The sequence below is a fragment of the Carettochelys insculpta genome, chromosome 2 (assembly GCF_033958435.1).
Source record: "Carettochelys insculpta isolate YL-2023 chromosome 2, ASM3395843v1, whole genome shotgun sequence".
Classification (NCBI taxonomy): Eukaryota; Metazoa; Chordata; order Testudines; family Carettochelyidae; genus Carettochelys; species Carettochelys insculpta.
In genome coordinates, this window is record NC_134138.1 from 232,988,871 (window position 1) to 233,006,918 (window position 18,048).

The following is an 18,048-nucleotide window of genomic DNA, read 5'->3' on the forward strand; positions in this document are numbered from 1 at the left end:
TCTTAAAACTTACATATACAGTTTGCACCTCCCTGGTCCCAGATGAGGGATTTTTCCAGACCCAAAAAGTTGAATGCCCCCTGGTCCCTGACTGTGGGGCAGCCAGGGGATCCCAGAACTCTGGCTCCGTGAGGGGCTGTTAGTGCCATGGCTCCAGCCCCCTGCAGGACTGCCAGTGTCTTCTGACTTGCTCAAAATGAAAAATTCTAGTTGTCTGGTATAAAATGGACTCTTGTTTAGAAACTTAAGCTATTAAGAGTGAAAAAATAAACAACTGAAATAGTTTTGTTTGATTTCAACTGAATTACAGGAACGAAATCTCATTTTGATTGACCTGAATTGATTTTTTCTCTTTAATTCTGGTTAGTGACAATTTGACTTTTCATCAGCTCAGAGGACACTGACACTAGCCCCCTGTGGGACTGCCAAAGGATGTGGCCTCTGGACCCTAACTTACTGCCCCCTACGGGGCTGCTGGGACACCAGCTTGGGTGCCTGACGGACAAGGGATGTTGCCGGACCAGAGACTGCCAGTTTCAGAAGTGCAACCTGTATTGTCTGTGTTTTCCCATCACCAAAAGAACTTCAGAACTGTGTTTGAGTGTGCAATTTCATATGAAATACATTTGGGGTCTATATGCTTTGAGCCTCATTTCAGAATTCAGAGCACAGCCCTTGAAAATAAACCAATTCCAGCAAAGAAGTTCCCAGGAACTATTCTCTCAGAATCTTTTCTCTTTAGTCACCCAAATCCAAACAGTTACGTTAAATTAAATTTAGAGGGTAGGAAAGCATATTTTGTCTAGCAGTCATTATATAGGTGCATCCATCTGTTCCAAATCTGGAATTTATCTAGTTACCCACCTAATAGCAGCACTGCAAGTGCACCTGGCAATTCCCAGCAGGTATACGCCTTTCTGTTCTGTAATCACATTTCCATTTATTGTTACAGTTTACAAAATGCACTGTTTACTCTCCAAAAAGAGAAATATGTTTTCGCATGTCCAGTGACAATTGAAGTTGCATAATCTGTCACAATGAAGAAATGAGATCAGCTACACACTAAAGGCAGCAATGGAACCTGAGTGATAAATGCAGAGAAAATAAGCTGATAAGAATGATCAATAGTTGTTGGATCCAATGAGTCTTAGGAGAGAGCGTAGGCCTCGTTTAATCCAATGTATTTTACAGTAATCAAGCAAGATACCCAGAAATCTTAATGGGGTGTTGGGAATTAGTAGCTAGATTCTCAGGGTGTACTTTTATCTGAGCACTATTCAGGAATTTGGATTCCTGAAAAAAATGCAACATTCAGACCATTTGGAAATGTGCATTGCTAATATTGGGACATAGCTATTTTGGTCAGCTGGTAAAGTAGAGAACTTAGTCTTTGCTGTAAATAAGTATGTGCCAGAGATGGAAAGGCAGGATACTGAATAAAGAGTATTCAGAGGAGCCTGAAAACCCAGAACATACATGTGTTCAAGAAGTTCATAGTATCTACCATCATTCAGGGCTGAGTTTCTCTGCTATTAGTTACTATGATACAGATGGTGCCTGGCTCTGGAGCAAGCCATAAGAATCTCCTTTCATCACAGCTCCACACTCAAACCTGCTCATGGGCTAGGGGCAATCAGAGGAGCATGTGTCCCCTGCCAGCACCCTTGTAGTCACATCACTTAAATGGAAAACTCCTTCTCTGATCTCCTTGAGTTGTTCCACTCCCTACTCAGGACTCAGTCTTAATGACATGCTCTTACCATTACAGGATTTGCTCAAATACATATTTTTTAAAAAATTTGCAAGCAGCACTTCTTCTTTCCATTGCTGAGCTATAGTTGAAGCAACTGGCAGCCATGATGACCAAGTGTTTGATATCTGCCTGAGCAAAAAGTGCTGTTTATGCAGTTATGATCCCGGACATATATGTCTTTTAACTTTGAATTCCCAGAGCTCTGAGAGAGAGTTCTGTGTTAACCTGAAATGTTCTCTGGACCAATAAGAACATATTTCACCTGATGACCCGCTGCTGATCACGAAGGGCAGTCTTAAAGACATTTTTTCCCTATGACTCTCTTCCTTGTTCCTCTAGGCAATTTCTTTGGTATCAGGTTGCTGGTTGAAGCAAGGCTTCAGTACTATATTCCAAGAAAAGCATTTGGTAAACATGATCTTATAATAGTGTAACTTCCGACTGGTGCTGAAGCTCTGTTATTAAAAAAAAAAGTCTTTAAAATATAATTAACAACATAGAAAATATGTTTCTGAAGTCTTTTAGGATGGTCAGGTGAAAAATTTTGTGTAAATTAAATGCATTATTAATTATTATTATTATTATTATTATTAACAGCAGGCTTTTCATCAAAGCATTACAAACCCTCTTAAGTAGTTTACCTGGCTTTTCTATTATATTAGAAATTATTCCTAATACATTTTAATTAACCCCTCTAGTCCTCTTCTCTTATTCTATCCCCATACACACACATGTGCACTTGATTTTTTTCCTCTTTAAAATTCCTTAGCTATCTGGATTTTCTGTCAGAATGAATAATAAACAGCTGCTTATTAAAATAGGGTTATGTGTCATCTCTTTGGGAACGGATGCAAAAGTAATGACTTTTATATGAGCCAGAGAGCTACAGTATTGTCAGAATACTGTGTGTTTACTCTCCTCGAGTGGCTTCATGGATTTTTTTTGTGATTTGTTCTGATAATGACTGTTTGATATGCATTTAGTATCATTTGCTTTTCACAACTGATAAAACTGAAGCCAAGCGAACTGGAAGAAATCTAACAGCTAGATGTGTGGCAGTACCTTTCTAGGGAAAGGGCAGATCACCCAACCTACACTGGATGGAGAAATAAAGTATCAGAAATCTTTCCAATGGAAAAAGGGACCAGACAACTTTATATCAGGACCAAGAACAGTTTTTGATAAACAGCTAACATTTTGAACAAAATAAATGCACAGATATTGAGAAGAGGTTGATCAAAACACAAATAAGTTTTTTCAAAAGTAAAAAAAACAGGTTATGAATAACAAAGAGCCCTGTAGCACCTGTGACAGGGTGGGGCCAGGACAGCCTATTGGAAGGATGGGGGGGTGGGTGGGCATAGCCCGCGCACGATTAAAAGGTCCCTCTCAGGACGAGAGGGAGCCCACTGAAAAGAAGCCGTGGGCCCCAGTGAATAGGGGGGACAATGAAAGAAAAAACAGGGATGGGAGTGAGGATCAAAGGTTCGAAATGAGGGAACCGGAAGGGGACACCGACCAGAGAACCCCAGACAGCGCCCACCGCTCCTCAAAGGTATCGAGGGAGTCGGTGGACGCCGCCCAGAGGAACTCTGCCCGGATTCGCGACCAGAGGGAGGAATGGAAGTAGGACCCACAGTCGCAGGTCTCCCCCTCTGCCAGCCTCCTCTCTCTAGTTTTGTAAATGGCCATTTTGGCCACAGCCAGGCGGAGGCTGATGAGGAGGTCCCGCGACTTCATGGGGCCATAGATAGGGTGTGAGAGGATAAGGAGATGTGGGGAAAAATGCAGCTAGAACCTCAAGAGAAGGTTCTGGAGGAGCCAGAAGAAGGCCTGCAGCCTGGTGCACTCGACATAAATGTGCACCAGGGTCTCCCTCATGCTGCAAAAGGCACAAGTGTCCGGGATGGGGGTGAACCGCGCCAGGTACATGCCCGTGCTCACCGCTCTACGAAGGATTCTCCAGCTGATGTCCCCGGTGGGCCGTGGAACCAAGATGGAATAGAGGCTGGCTCACCAGGGCTCCCCACCCTCCAAAGATGTTTGGAGGTCCTGCCATTTGTGGTCGGGGTGGGACATGAAGGTGGGGAAGTGGAGCGTGTGAAGCACGAGCGTGTACAAAAGATGTCTAGGCGCAGTTCGGAAGGGAAGCGGCTGCAAAGTGTGCAGCTAGCTGGGATGGTGGGGGGGAGGCGGGGTCACGAGGCTGGGAGCCACGGAGAGCTCCAGAGGGCCACGAGTAAGAGGTGGGGGGGGCGCACCCTCTCACAGGACCCGACCGAGGTAAATGTGAGCAGTAGGCAGCAGGGCGGCCTTCACCTCCTCAAGTACGCGACAGGGGGAGTGTAGGATGCAGAGCCCCATGTGCCGAGCGAGCGCCGGGGCCTCCATCCAGTCTCCCCGGTCGTAGTCCAGGAGGTCCCTGACCCTGGTGATTCCACCTAGGACCAACCTCCAGCACACCGTGGGAGACTCTGCTGCCTGCACATGAAGGTAGGGGTTGTGTAGCAGGAGCTCCGCGAGGAGGTCTTCCCCCGCGGCGGTCCCTAAGGACCTGGAGGCTGCAAGCAGCCACCAAGTGCGGAAGAGGTCCCAGTAGAAGGCCGGCAGCTCCAAGAGGCCTTGTGGATGGTCTCTCAAGGATAAATAAAGGAGCTGCCAGTCGTATCGGAGCCCTCAGTAATGGTGGAGGAAAGCATGCGCCAGCGTGCTCCATGCCGGATCTATCTGCACTGTTGATGCTGAGAAGTCCCTGCAGGGCTCGGAGGCGGAAGACATGGACCTGAGTGCACAAGCAAGTCAGGCCCTGCCCTCCCCCTTCCAGCGGGAGATGGAGAACCCCTGCAGAGACCCAGTGCAGTCCTGGCCAGAAGAACTCCAGAACTAACTTCTGGAGCTGGGCCAGGAATTCTGGGGGTGGGACCAGGGTGTTGAGATGGTGCCAGAGCATGGACAGGATCAGCTGGTTAAGCACCAGTGTCCTCCCATGCAGGGACAGACACTGGAGCAGTCCTGTCCGTCTCCGCTCAACCACCCTGCTCCTTAAACCTTGCCAGTTTTCTGGCAGAGAGGGATGTGTGGCAGATAAAAAGATGCCGAGATAGCAGCGGACCTGCGCTCCACTGGATGGCTGGAAGCGCGGGTGGGAAGCGGCCTGCCTGCCATCCAGACCTGACCACCAGGCCAGAGCCCTTGACCCAGTTCACCTGGGCGGAGGAGGCTGCCGAGTAAACAGCTTGGCAGGCCTCCAGCCGCGCCAGGTCTCCCGAGTCCTGAACCATGAGGAGCACGTCATTGGCGTACGCCAACAGGACCAGCCACAGCCTCGGCTACCAAAGCACCATCCCCGTCAACCTTCGGCGAAAGGGACAGAGGAAGGGCTCGATGGCCAGGACGTAGAGCTGTCCTGAGCTTATTGGAAGGCCGGGAGGGTGTAGCCCACCCACGGCTAAAAGGTCCCTCTCAGGACGAGAGGGAGCCCACTGAAAAGAAGCCACAGGCCCTAGTGAATAGGGGGGACAATGAAAGAAAAAACAGGGATGGGAGTGAGGATCAAAGGTTCAGAATGAGGGAACCAGAAGGGAACACCGAGCAGAGAACCCCGGACAGCGCCCACCGCTCCTCAAAGCTGTCAAGGGAGTCGGTGGAAGCCGCCCAGAGGAACTCTGCCTGGATTCATGACCGGAGGGAGAAACGGAAGTAGGCCCCACGGCTGCAGGTTGCCCCCTCTGCCAGCCTCCTCTTCCTAGTTATGTAAATGGCCATTTTGGCCACGGCCAGGAGGAGGCTGACGAGGAGGTCCCGCGACTTCATGGGGCCATAGATAGGGTGTGAGAGGATAAGGAGATGTGGGGAAAAATGCAGCCAGAACCTCAGGAGGAGGTTCTGGAGAATCCAGAAGAAGGGCTGCAGACTGGCGCACTCGATGTAAATGTGCACCAGGGTCTCCCTCATGCCGCAAAAGGCACAAGTGTCCGGGATAGGGGTGAACCGCACCAGGTACATGCCCGTGCTCACCGCTCCACGAAGGATTCTCCAGCTGATGTCCCCGGCAGGCCATGGAACCAAGGTGGAATAGAGGCTGGCCCACCAGGGCTCCCCACCCTCCAAAGATGTTTGGAGGTCCTGCCATTTGTGGTCGGGGCGGGACACAAAGGTGGGGAAGTGGAGCTTGTGAAGCACGAGTGTGTACAAAAGATGTCTAGGCGCGGTTCAGAAGGGAAGCGGCTGCAAAGTGTGCAGCTAGCTGGGATGGTGGGGGGGAGGCGGGGTCACGAGGCTGGGAGCCACGGAGAGCTCCAGAGGGCCAGGAGTAAGAGGTGTGGGGGGCGCACCCTCTCACAGGACCCGACCGAGGTAAATGTGAGCAGTAGGTGGCAGGGCGGCCTTCACCTCCTCAAGTACGCACCAGGGGAGTGTAGAATGGAGAGCCCCATATGCCGAGTGAGCGCCGGGGCCTCCATCCAGTCTCCCCGGTCGTAGTCCAGGAGGTCCCTGACCCTGGTGATTCCACCTAGGACCAACCTCCAGCACACCGCGGGAGACTCCGCTGCCTGCACGTGAAGGTAGGGGTTGTGTAGCAGGGGCTCCGCGAGGAGGTCTTCTCCCGCAGCGGCCCCTAAGGACCTGGAGGCTGCAAGCAGCCGCCAAGTGTGGAGGAGGTCCCAGTAGAAGGCCGGCAGCTCCAAGAGGCCTTGCAGACAGTCTCTCAAGGATAAATAAAGGAGCTGCTGGTCATATCGGAGCCCTCAGTAACGGTGGAGGAAAGCGTGCGCCAGCGTGCTCCATGCCGGACCTATCTGCACTGTTGGTGTTGAGAAGTCCCTGCAGGGCTCGGAGGCGGAAGACATGGACCTGAGTGCGCATGCAAGTCAGGCCCTGTCCTCCCTCCTCCGGGGGAAGATGAAGTACCCCTGCAGGGACCCAGTGCAGTCCTGGCCAGAAGAACTACAGAATTGACCTCTGGAGCTGGACCAGGAACTCCGGGGGCGGGACCAGGGTGTTGAGACGGTGCCAGAGCATGGACAGGATCAGCTGATTGAGAACCAGTGCCCTCCCGCACAGGGAGAGACACCAGAGCAGTCCTGTCCACCTCCGCAACCGCTCAGCCACCCTGCTCCCTAAACCTTGCCAGTTTTCTGGCGGGGAGGGATACGTGGCAGTAAATAAACGCCAAGATAGAGCAGCGGACCCGCGCTCCACTGGATGGCCTGAAGCATGGGTGGGAGGTGACTCGTCTGCCATCCAGCTCCGACCACCAGGCCAGAGCTCGACCCAGTTGACCAGGGCGGAGGAGGCTGCCAAGTAAACAACTTGGCAAGCCTCCAGCCATGCCAGGTCTCCTGGGTCCTGAACCATGAGTAGCACGTCGTCAGCGTATGCCGACAGGACGAGCCGCAGCCTCAGCTCCCGAAGCACCAATCCCATCAACCTTCAACGAAGGAGACAGAGAAAGGACTCGATGGCCAGGGCATAGAGCTGTCCTGAGAGTGAGCAGCCTTGTTATACTCCCCATCCGAAGCTGACTAGAGCGGTCAGGGTCCAGTTGAGCTTGACCATGCACTCTGAGGCAGCGTACAGCACCCAGAGAAACCCGACAAAGCAGGGCCCGAAGCCGAAGGCCTGCAGGGTGACCAGGAGATACCTGTGGTCCACACTGTCGAATGCCTTCTCCAGGTCCTAGGACAGGAGGGCGAATGACAAGCCATCCCTACACCCAAGCTCTAAGAAATCCTGGACCAAGTACAGATTGTGGAAGATGGTGTGGCCCGGGACGGTGTAGGTCTGGTCGAGGTGGACCACATCCTACAGCACGGACCCCAAGCAGCGGGAGATGGCTTTAGCAATGATCTTGTAGTCCATGCCGAGGAGCGAGATGGGATGCCAGTTTCTCAAGTCACGGGAGTCCCCCTTCTTTGGCAGCAGGGCAAGGACCGCTCGCCTGCATGACAGGGGGAGGACCCTGCTTTGCAAGGCCTCGGCCCAGACGCTGACCAGGTCTGGGCTGAGGACGTCCCAAAACACGTGGTAAAACTCCACAGTCAGCCCGTCCATGCCCGGGGATCTGTTGGTGGGCATGAGACAGAGGACTTCCAAGAGCTCGGCTAGAGTGGGAGGAAGCTCTAGCTGGTCCTGGTTGCCCATGCTGACCAAAGGGAGTTGGTGCCAAAGCACCCTGCAGGTGTCAGTGTCGGTCGGATCCGGAGAGAAAAGGGTGGCATAGAAGTGGGAGTGGGACATCACCGGATGACCCCCCAGTGGGCACAGAGGCCATGATGAGGAGATATAGGAGGGAGGAAATTATTGAAGATGGGGGCCTTTAGGGAGGAGAAGGGAAGGAGGAAAGAATAGCTGCCCCTCCTCCACTGGCCAGGCTGGGGACCTGGCCAGGTGGGGGAAGGGCAGGGAAGGGAGAAAGGGAGGTGAGATCAGGGAAGTGGGGGAGCAAAGATGGCCACTACTCCCAGCACAAGATGGAAAGAACGGCTCCTGCTTCTGCACTGGGATGTGAGGGGATATCAAAGTGAGTGCATGTGGGGGTGTGCGTGAGAAGAGGGGGCTCAAGTGCCTAGTAGAACAAAAACAAAAGATGGGGGGCGCGGGCACGTGGAAGAAGGGGAGGGGGTGGCCAAGCCGACCACAGGGGAGAGGAGGGGAGAAGCTGTGCCCACGGGCGCTTGGGGGGCGGCGCACGGCAGCTGCTGCAGACCCTCAAGGAGGTGGAGGGGGAGGAAGGGGCAGATGGTTGGGGGGGGCCCAGATGGGGGGGGGCAGCAGCAGCTGGGTGTGGAGAGAGCAGTGGGGGAGGCGGTGGCTGCAGGGGTGGGGCAGGGACTACACCCTAGCACCCCACCCCTGGCTGTGCAGCCACCTCTCTGGAGCCCCGGTGGAGAGGGGCCCCACCCAAACTCACCCCTCCTCTAAGCCACTCCACAGGAGGCTGTGGAGGGAGCCCAACCACCGCTGTAAGAACCCCTTACCTCCTCCGGAGTGGTGAGGATGCAGCGGCTGTTAGGTGGAAGAAGGTGGGCCCGAATAGGGGTCCAGCAGTCTCCCTCCCTGAAGGATGGAAGGGGGGGGCCTCCTGCCACGGGGCAGGGGGCAAGAGTCCCCCACACTCCACCCACCCAGCAGCTCTAGGGGAAACTAGCTGGAAAGGGTGGAGTGGGGGGAGAAGGAGCCATCTGCCGGAGGCAGGAGGGAAGCTGGCCCAAGAAGGGGGTCAAAAGGAGGAGAGCTCGGCGGGGGCTTGACGAAGCAGCCAAGGGCTGCCCACCCCCCAACACTGCACCTCCTGACCTAGCTATGGGCTCCCACGACAGCCCTGCAGGAGCCCCAGTGAGAAGGGAGGTGCAAGTGAAAAGAGAGCAGGGATAGAGCTGGCAATCAAAGTGGGAGCAGCTAAGGAGTAGGTTGCCCTAAATCAGTTAGGGCCAGCTGATCCCACTCAGGGCTACCTTTATAAGCCCATCTCAACACAGGGCAAGGGGAGGGTGATTAAGGAGAGTTTGGAAGGTTAGTGAAGTGAGGGAAGGGGACTTGGAGGAATACTAGAGACCACAAAAGAGGAGCCTCAGCAATCTGGGGGGCTGGACTGCCCCAACCAGGGGGGCCCTGAAGCTCAGCTAGAGACTGTGAGGAACTGGTCAGCTGGAGGAATCAAACAAGGAGGGGACTTGCTGCCATGGCTACTACTAGCAGAAGGAGGTACTGGGGGCATTGTCTGGGGGAAGTGGCCCACAGAGAGGAGCTGCAGGGGGAAGGGCAAAGTGAGTCAGCCCTCTCTGGTAGGGGCCATCCAGGGTCCCTGGGCCAGAACCTGGAATGAGTGGGTGGGGACTAGGCTCTCCCCAGACTGCTCCCTGCCCCATGCAAGGGTAATGGGGGTTCTGCTGGTGGGGCCAGTGGACTGAAAGGAGGACCTGGGGCCCAGGAATGAGACTGACCCTGCCATGCACCTTAAAAAAATTTATGTGAGCATAAGCTTTCATGGGTTGGAGCCCACTTTGTTGGATGCCACAGATTATGCCTAAGATTTAATATGTGTATAGAAATGTAATTTGTTTCATTTATAATAAAGGAAAAGTTAAAATTAAACTTTCTGTGCATTGGATGGCTCATATTGGCATTGGGTTGAAAACTATACTGCTACACAATTAGTATTTTCAAGAGTTCAACAATATTTCCTGTCCTAAAGTTTGAAATCAAAACAAAATATTTCAGTTTTTAACTCTAACAGCTTAAGTTTCTAAACAAAAACCCATTTCATACCGTATAACTAGAATTTTTCACTTTGAAAGATTTAAGAGGACTGACAATTCTGAAACATTTAAAAATAAATTTCAAGTCAAAAATGGTCAGAACAGACTGATGGCTACAAGCCAAAGTATGTTATAGACTCTTTCAGTCCCTCACGTGTGTACTCTTTGCTTTCTGCACCTCATGAGACACAAAACTACATGGTCCGGCCACTTTCACCCCGGCTCGTGGGGTGCAGCTCCCTAGTTCCCAAATGTAACACCACAAAGCTAAACTTGGCTTTGACACCTGAAAAAATTTCCTTCTGAGAGCCTCATAGCATATGTTCTCGGTGACTCGGTGACAATGCCTTCAAAACAAAACATTGTTTGTTTAGCTCTCAAAGGTGAAACGCATTTAGGAAAATAGTTTAGCAAAATGAAAGGCCTAGATGCATGCTTCCTTAAGCTTAAACTCTCCATTCATTGCTCAAGGGTGTCTGGTCTCATTTATTTTTGAACTGGGACAACCTATCCTGTCCTACTTCATATTGTGTCTGTCAGACTGTACTGTCACTGACACACTTTTTCCCCACTCATAATTTAGTAACAGTAAATCAGTGCACTGAGCATACAGTTAGATTAAGCCTCAAATGCATATGTACAAGGTTAACATCCTATGTGGAAAATAGGACTTATTTCATTTATACAAATATAGTACCACTGGGAGGACAGCAGGCGGCTGGACAAAGATGACCGCCTTAGCTCTGAGGCAGCAGCGCAGATTGTTGCTGCAGGCCCTGGGGTAAAGTGGGAAAGGGGCCCAGCTCTGCTCCCCAGAATGGGAGGGGACAATGATGGAAGGGGCAGGGCCTAAGACATTCAGCCCTCAGTGCCACTGACACTGCAGCACTGGGCCATCTTCCTGCTCCCTAACAGCTGTACACAGCTGGAACAATACTGCTGCAGTGTTTCTACATGGCCTCAAGCTCTGGATGATGCTGCTGCTGCCAAAGTAGCAGCGCTGTCATCCAAAGCTCTGGACCCCTTTGAAAGGGAGCCTGGGGCAACTGCCCCCTCTGTCGGTGGGCCTGCTCTGCGGTAACGGCAAAGCAGTCTGTCTCTGTTGAGCCTTTAAATTTCTTCACCAAGCGAGGAGAGCACAAGACTGCAGAAGCAAAGGATAAGTCAATTTCAGGCACACCATTATGACTACGTCGTAATTAGAAATGAAGGACCAGTGCCTCACCCTGGTTCATGCCATTAAAATAACTGAAGAGCAGCTTCTGAGGTTTTTGATAAGCTAAAATTTCAGTGGCACTCAGATGTTAGTAGTGACATTAGGGACTAATAGTATGCAAAAGAGCCACAGTAGCATGAATTCATTGCTTCATTTACTATAGTACTATATAGTCATATTTAAAGAGTATGACAGGAGATATTTAGTGCGTGTGTATATATTAATAATGTAGTGCAAGTTGATAACTTAACTGATGAATAACATAGTGAAAACATCTTGATTAATAACTTACTTTGGTTAATAAAATCACAGTGTTTTTAATATGTGCTGCCAGGAGCTGCAGGAGACACATTAAAGAGCCACAGTCTGAGTATCATTGAGCTAAATAGTTATTACCAGTGTCTCTTCCTTTTAAAATAATATCTTTGAAGGTCAGTGGCTAAATAATGCTGTTAAAAGGTGGGGAAAAAATGCCTGTCAAAACCACTCCAAGATTATTTTACTTCAAGAAAAACTTATTTTCAGAACAGGCAAATTATAGGCATGAAAGATTTTTTTGTTCAGTCAAAGAAAAGAATGATGATAATCTGTACTAAATATGCCTCTTTTAAGATTAAAGGTGAGTTTAAGGAAAAGGAGAGATGGTTTCCTCCTCTTCAAAAGCACAATAGCAGAGTTAATAGCTACAGTGTTTATTTAAAACATTGCAACACTTTGCAGAAGTGGAAATTATACTTGGACGAGACTTCCAGTGTGAACAGATACCTTACTGGACAGAGACAAAATAGATACAGGAACACATACAGCATTAACTTTTCTATATCACCAATTCAATCTCAGATTGCTGGAGAAAACCGCACCCGTGGAAATGAGATTTTTATATCCAATCATAGCATTATCTGTATACTAGAAAAGATGTAATGCTTATTTTTAAAATCCTTACTGAAGCAGGCACTATCTACAAAAATCAGACCATTAAATGTAAAACAAATATTACCAATTGGGAGTGGTACCTGGTAGTCAGAATGAGCCCCTAAAATGAATGTTAAATGGATTATTTGCTTCTCCAAGACACAGATCAGGTTGCACCATTTTAACGCATCTGCGTGCAGATAGCAAAGGTGTAGTTTTTTGGAATGTAAAATCTCAGCCTGCTCATGTTCGGGCAGATGCTTATATTCTGAGTGCGGCTTTCCCTGAAGACTTAAAGGTTTTGGGGAACAGATGATTAAACTGGGCCTCTGGTGCTTTTTTATACTTTCACTTAACGACCATGTTTTTTTAAACTATGTAACTGTTTTCAATATGCTACATGTTGGTGTTTACAATCTTGAGTTGTTAGAAAAGATGATAAAATGCCTTTACTCTATTCCTGGGGATACTTAGCTCCTCTCCTCAGATAGCATGGGATATAACCAATGCTAATGACAAAATACTTTGTCTGCTATGTCAAGAAAAGGAACAACTTTGTTTTATGCCTCAAAGAAACAACGTGTAAGATACCAGATGGCTACTGAAAGATTTGCAGTATTAATTTTCTTTTAATTTGATTTCATATTAACTAAACATTTAAAATTGTGCACCTAGTTAATTATCTTTTGTTTTAGTATTCTTCCAGATCATTTTAAGAGATTGATAGAGATATACTATACCTAGGTTTTTTTGTTAGTAGCTGATGGGAGCTGCAGTGGCACACATTCACACAAGAACAAAACACTCCACTCATGGATGGAAAAATTAGAGGGAATACTGCAAAGCAGCTGGAAAAAATTAAAAACATGGAGAACTGCTTCTGTGGCATTCAGTTTGAAAAGTCACTCAGCATAGAGAAGTCCAATAAACCCAAAAAATAAAGAAAATAACCTGATTGCTTCTAAATGAAAAAAGCAGCCATATAGCACTTCAAAGACTAACAGAATAATTTATTAGGTGATGAGCTTTCGTGGGACAGACCCACTTAAGATCTAGAGCCTTACCAGAATAGACTCAATATATAAAGCACAGAGGTCCAAAAATTGTTATCGAGGTTGGCAAATCAGAAATTGTTATCATTGTTAGCAAATCAGACTAAATAATTTTGTTAATCTTTAAAGTGCTGCGACTGCTTTTTTGTTTTGATAGAATACAGACGAACACAGCTATCTCTCAGTTGTTTCTAAATAAACATTCCCTCTTGTACTCACATAATTGTTTCAAGATTTAGTCCTTCCCTAGGTATGGATGCTGCTGGATTCTCCATGGCTGGCTAGCATACTCTGTTTTCATTGGCTCTCCTGGTCTCCTACCAACTCACTTCGTGCTTCCTTAGCATTCCTGGGCACTCTAAGACCCCCCACCTATGTTTTTAACTCTTACAGGTATGGCAGTTGGAGTTAGGTCTCAAGAGTTAACTACTGTGGAAATACTTTAAGTGAATACCTGGAATGTCTAGAAAAGAGTATTAACCCTCCCCCCACCCCATGCAGCAGGCCAAACTCTGAAATTATTCAAGGGTGTCTGGACTTGGCAGTCTTGCCATGGATCTTTGAAATTATTTTTCTAAAGTTTTAAAATCAAACAGAAGAAATTTTAGAGGCAACAGATCACATGAAAATGGTAAAACTGCAGGACCTGATAGCTTTCCAGCCGAATTTACAAAGTATTTAAGGAAGTATTATTGGGTGCTTTGAAGGGTACTTACAATGCCATTCTACTGGGAGAGGAACTTCCACTACCCTAAGAAGCAGCTATTGGTATTCTCCTTAAAGTTGGAAAAGACCTCACCTTATGCCACTTCTATAGGTGCATATCACTGTGGAATTAGTATATATTTTAGAAAAAACTACTAGCTACCCAAGTACAGTTCATGTTCTTAAAGCTAGCTCACATACAGCTTATATAAAGCTAGCTCAAAATGGATTAATTAAGATTAAACAAATATCAGATCACATACAGAGGAATCTTGGAATCATCCATAATGCCAGCTCCAAAGGAGAGTGGTCTCATTATTTGATGCAGAGAAAGCTTTTAATACAATAGAGAGGAATTTTCTGTTTAGAGTCCTGTCCTGTGTGAATGTTGGCCTCCAGCTCCTTAAATGGATAACTGCTCTTTCTGCCAGCCCAAATGCAGAGGTGTGAATTAATGGGACTATGCAGTGTGGTTGTAGCTGTTCTGGTCCCAGGATATTAGCAAGACAAGCCAGATGAGGTAATATCTTTTATTGTACCTACTTCCATTGGTGAGAATGACAGGCTTTCCAGCTTATTCAGAGCTCTTGTTGCTGTCTGGGAAACTTAAAAGGATCATAGCTCAATAGAAGGTGGGACAGGATGTTTCACATCCAGGGTGAAGTGACCTGTAATTACTGCTCCAGTAACAAAGAGGAGAAGGTGGAAAGAAGATGAGAGGGATTTTTGGTAGATTATTGATTCTTGTAAAAAGCCATAATTCCAGTGTCCGTGATCTCTAGTGCCTAGCAAACTTCCGAATATAAGCTCCCAGGCTCATCTTGGGAAAGCTCGTGCAGATTTCCTTTTGAGGATGAGGACCAGAGGTCAGGTATAGCGCAATCACTGTGTAAAAAGTGTTCCCTCACAGGTGATGCAGTGTTTTTGGCTTTTGTTATCTTCCTGTATGTATGTATGTATGTATTTGAGAGAACAATGATTGCCCCAACAGCAACTATGTGAGTGAAATCAGGCTTTCAGGCCTTGTCAGCACTTACCAGGAGATCAATGCTATAGAGACTGATCTCCCAGGGCGGGGGTTTGCAGCCCCCAGCACAGCTGCTAAAAGTGGCAGGCAAGCTGATTTGCATCAGCACATGAGGTGGGAGCTCAGCCCTACTCTTCCTCCTCCGTGCAGCCAGGAGCTTGCTCAGAGCCATTTTGCATGTGGATTAACAACAGACTAGCCGGTGCTACCAACCACCCCATAAATGGTAAAGCTCTGCATCTTGATTTATTCATAATGAAGCTGTTGTAAGCAGGACTGTTAGGGACTTTAAAAAGTATAACTGGCACTTGGACCGTATGTAGAGGTCAAAAGGTCAAATTTCAGTTCGGCACTGCCTTGGAAAGGTTGCTGACCGCTTTCCCTAGCGGTCAATTTAGTGGGTCCAGTAAAGACCAGAGTGTTCTATAAGCTGGGCACTTGGGCAGCTGCCGTGACAAAATTGAGGTGATGATAAGCAGAGCACCCACAGGCATCTTCAGTGAGAAGCATGTGTGTATTGGCGGTGCACATCCACACATGCCTTCATGCACACAACAAAATTTATTCCACCCATGGATGTTTTAAAAAAAAAAAGGAGGAAACACTAATAAAGACCCACTAAATTGGCCACTGATTGCACTCCCATCGATTCTGGTACTCCAACTGAGCGAGAAGCAGAGTCAGCAAAAGAGTAAGATGAGTCGACAAGTGAGTTTCACTCATTGCCCCCCTGCAGTGGAGATGCTGCAGCAACTCGGTCTAAGGTATGTCAACTCCAGCTATGCTATTTACATAGCTGGAGTTGTGTAGCTTAGTTTGATATTGCCCCTAATACAGACCAGGCCTTAGAGCTCTCAACAAGATACTCTGTTGTGACAGGCATATGTAGGACCCATGGTTCTTGAAAGGTGTGGTGGGGAGTGCTGATCATTGCAGCAGTGGAAATGTATCTGTGGCTTTTGCATCTGTTGCTCTAGCAAGATCTGGTGCTGCTCTGAGTTGGCGTGTCCTGGTCTGTGGGGAGGTTGGATCTGCCGATTTGCTTGGAGAGGTTGCAATTTGTTTGAGAGCCAGAAGAGGAGCTTCAGGAAAGGCTTCTTTCAGGATATGGTCCCCATCAGTTTTGGGTTTGAGTTCCAGTGTGGGGTTGTAGGTGATGACTAGAATGGCACTTGTCTCCTTTACCTTTTGAACTGGTCAAGGAACCTTCTTCACAGAAGATAAAAGGAACAACGAATCTATCACAGGAGTAAGACTTGAAGGAACACATCAGAACACGGCTTTTTATTGTTATGGGGTAATATTTTACCCAAGTTGAACATTCTTCTATCATCTGCAAATTTTACCACCTCATTGTTCATCCCTTTTCCCAGATCACTTATGAATACACTGGACAGTACTGGTCCCACTAGGGAAGGCTACTATTTACCTTTCTCCATTCTGACAATTTGCCATTTATTTCTACCCTTTGGTTCCTACATATTCAGCGCCTCATTAGCATGTGGGCAGCCGCAGCGCTTCGACATTGACGCGGCTTGCCGCCGCACGGCTCGTCCAGACGGGTCTCCTTTTTGAAAGGACCCCGCCTACTTCGAAGTGCCATGGCCGCCCACATGCTAATGAGGCGCTGAATATGTATTTCAGCCCTTCATTAGTAAACTTTGAAATGGCCATTTGCATGGCCATTTCGAAGTTTTTGGCTAGTGTAGACGTTGCCATGATGATTTACATTAACTACATTATCCCCCTTTAATTCTTTATTATTCACGTCCTATATCAGCTACCCCCTTATCTTGCTTGAGGCTGGGTCTCAGACAGAAAGGTAACTCATTTATCCTTTTTAAAATTTGGTACATTATATTTCTTTCAGTTTCCAGTCTCAAGGACCTACTGAAAAATCAGCTTCAACAGTCCACTAAGGTTTCCAGCCATCTCTTTTAAAACTCTTAAATTCAAGTTAAAGGGGCCTGCTGACTTTCACATGTTTAACTTCAATAGTGTCTGCTTATAACCCTCCAGAGACAGTAGGGGAATAGAAAGGTTATCATCACATGATGAGACTCTCACCTGTTTTTTTCCCAAAATATAGAACTGAAGTATTTTATACACTTCTCCCTTTCTGCATTATTGATAATTCTGCCATTTCCCCCTAGTATTTAACCAACACCATTATCAGGATTCTTTTTTGCTCCCAACATGTTTTTAAAAACACTTTATAAATGAGTTAGACATAAATTCATTATATGTTTCAGTAAACCCAGATCTGGAGTTTTTGGCAAAAAAAAGGTTTTTTTTGTCAGAAACATTTCACCTTGGTTCTACACTGAAGCTGCATGACCAGCAACGTTGCTTCATGGGAAGGGATCTAATAACAACGATTTCTTTTCACGTGAAATTGACTCCATGAGAACCCCAGTGTGATCTCATTGTCTCTGAACCAAAGCTTGACTAGTACTCCAATACAAAAGAAATGAAATACAGAAATAAGGTAAGGGGGTGCTTTCAACACAAAACTCAATACATCACATTATTGCTTAGTAAACTAGGCAAAGAAGTGTAAGCATTAAACTCCTGCAATCTGACCAAGAAACATGTTTACACCATCTGAACTAATTATACTGCTATTCAAACAGATTGAGTTCCTAACACCTGGCAATGAATAAAGTGCAATTTATCCTATTATATTGTATAAGTGTTTCTTTGAACAAGGCTTCCATTTAAGATGACTGGGAGTGTCATTCTGAAAATTATTGCTCATTTTGCCCATGCATCTTGCCCTTTAATAGACAATCATGTATTTAAAAAAAATCATTCAGCCTTTAAATCATCAGGCTAATGCTAATAGATTGCTGCAGGAACGTTCCAACAGTCAGTCCTCCAAAGTATATTTTAATAAGGAAACCTATTTGCTATACATTATTGTGAAAGGTAATTAGTCTATGTTTTGGAGCAGGAGACACATCTGTGCATGTGTATATTCCTCCATATGGTTTTCTTCAGATGATTTTTCTTTTATTCTCAATTATTTGCATTTGTAGCAGCTTGTTCAAGGGACTATTGGAAAAGTGAAACAGGTACAAAAAGCAATCCCCAAATGATACTGATGAGTAGGCCCTACCAAT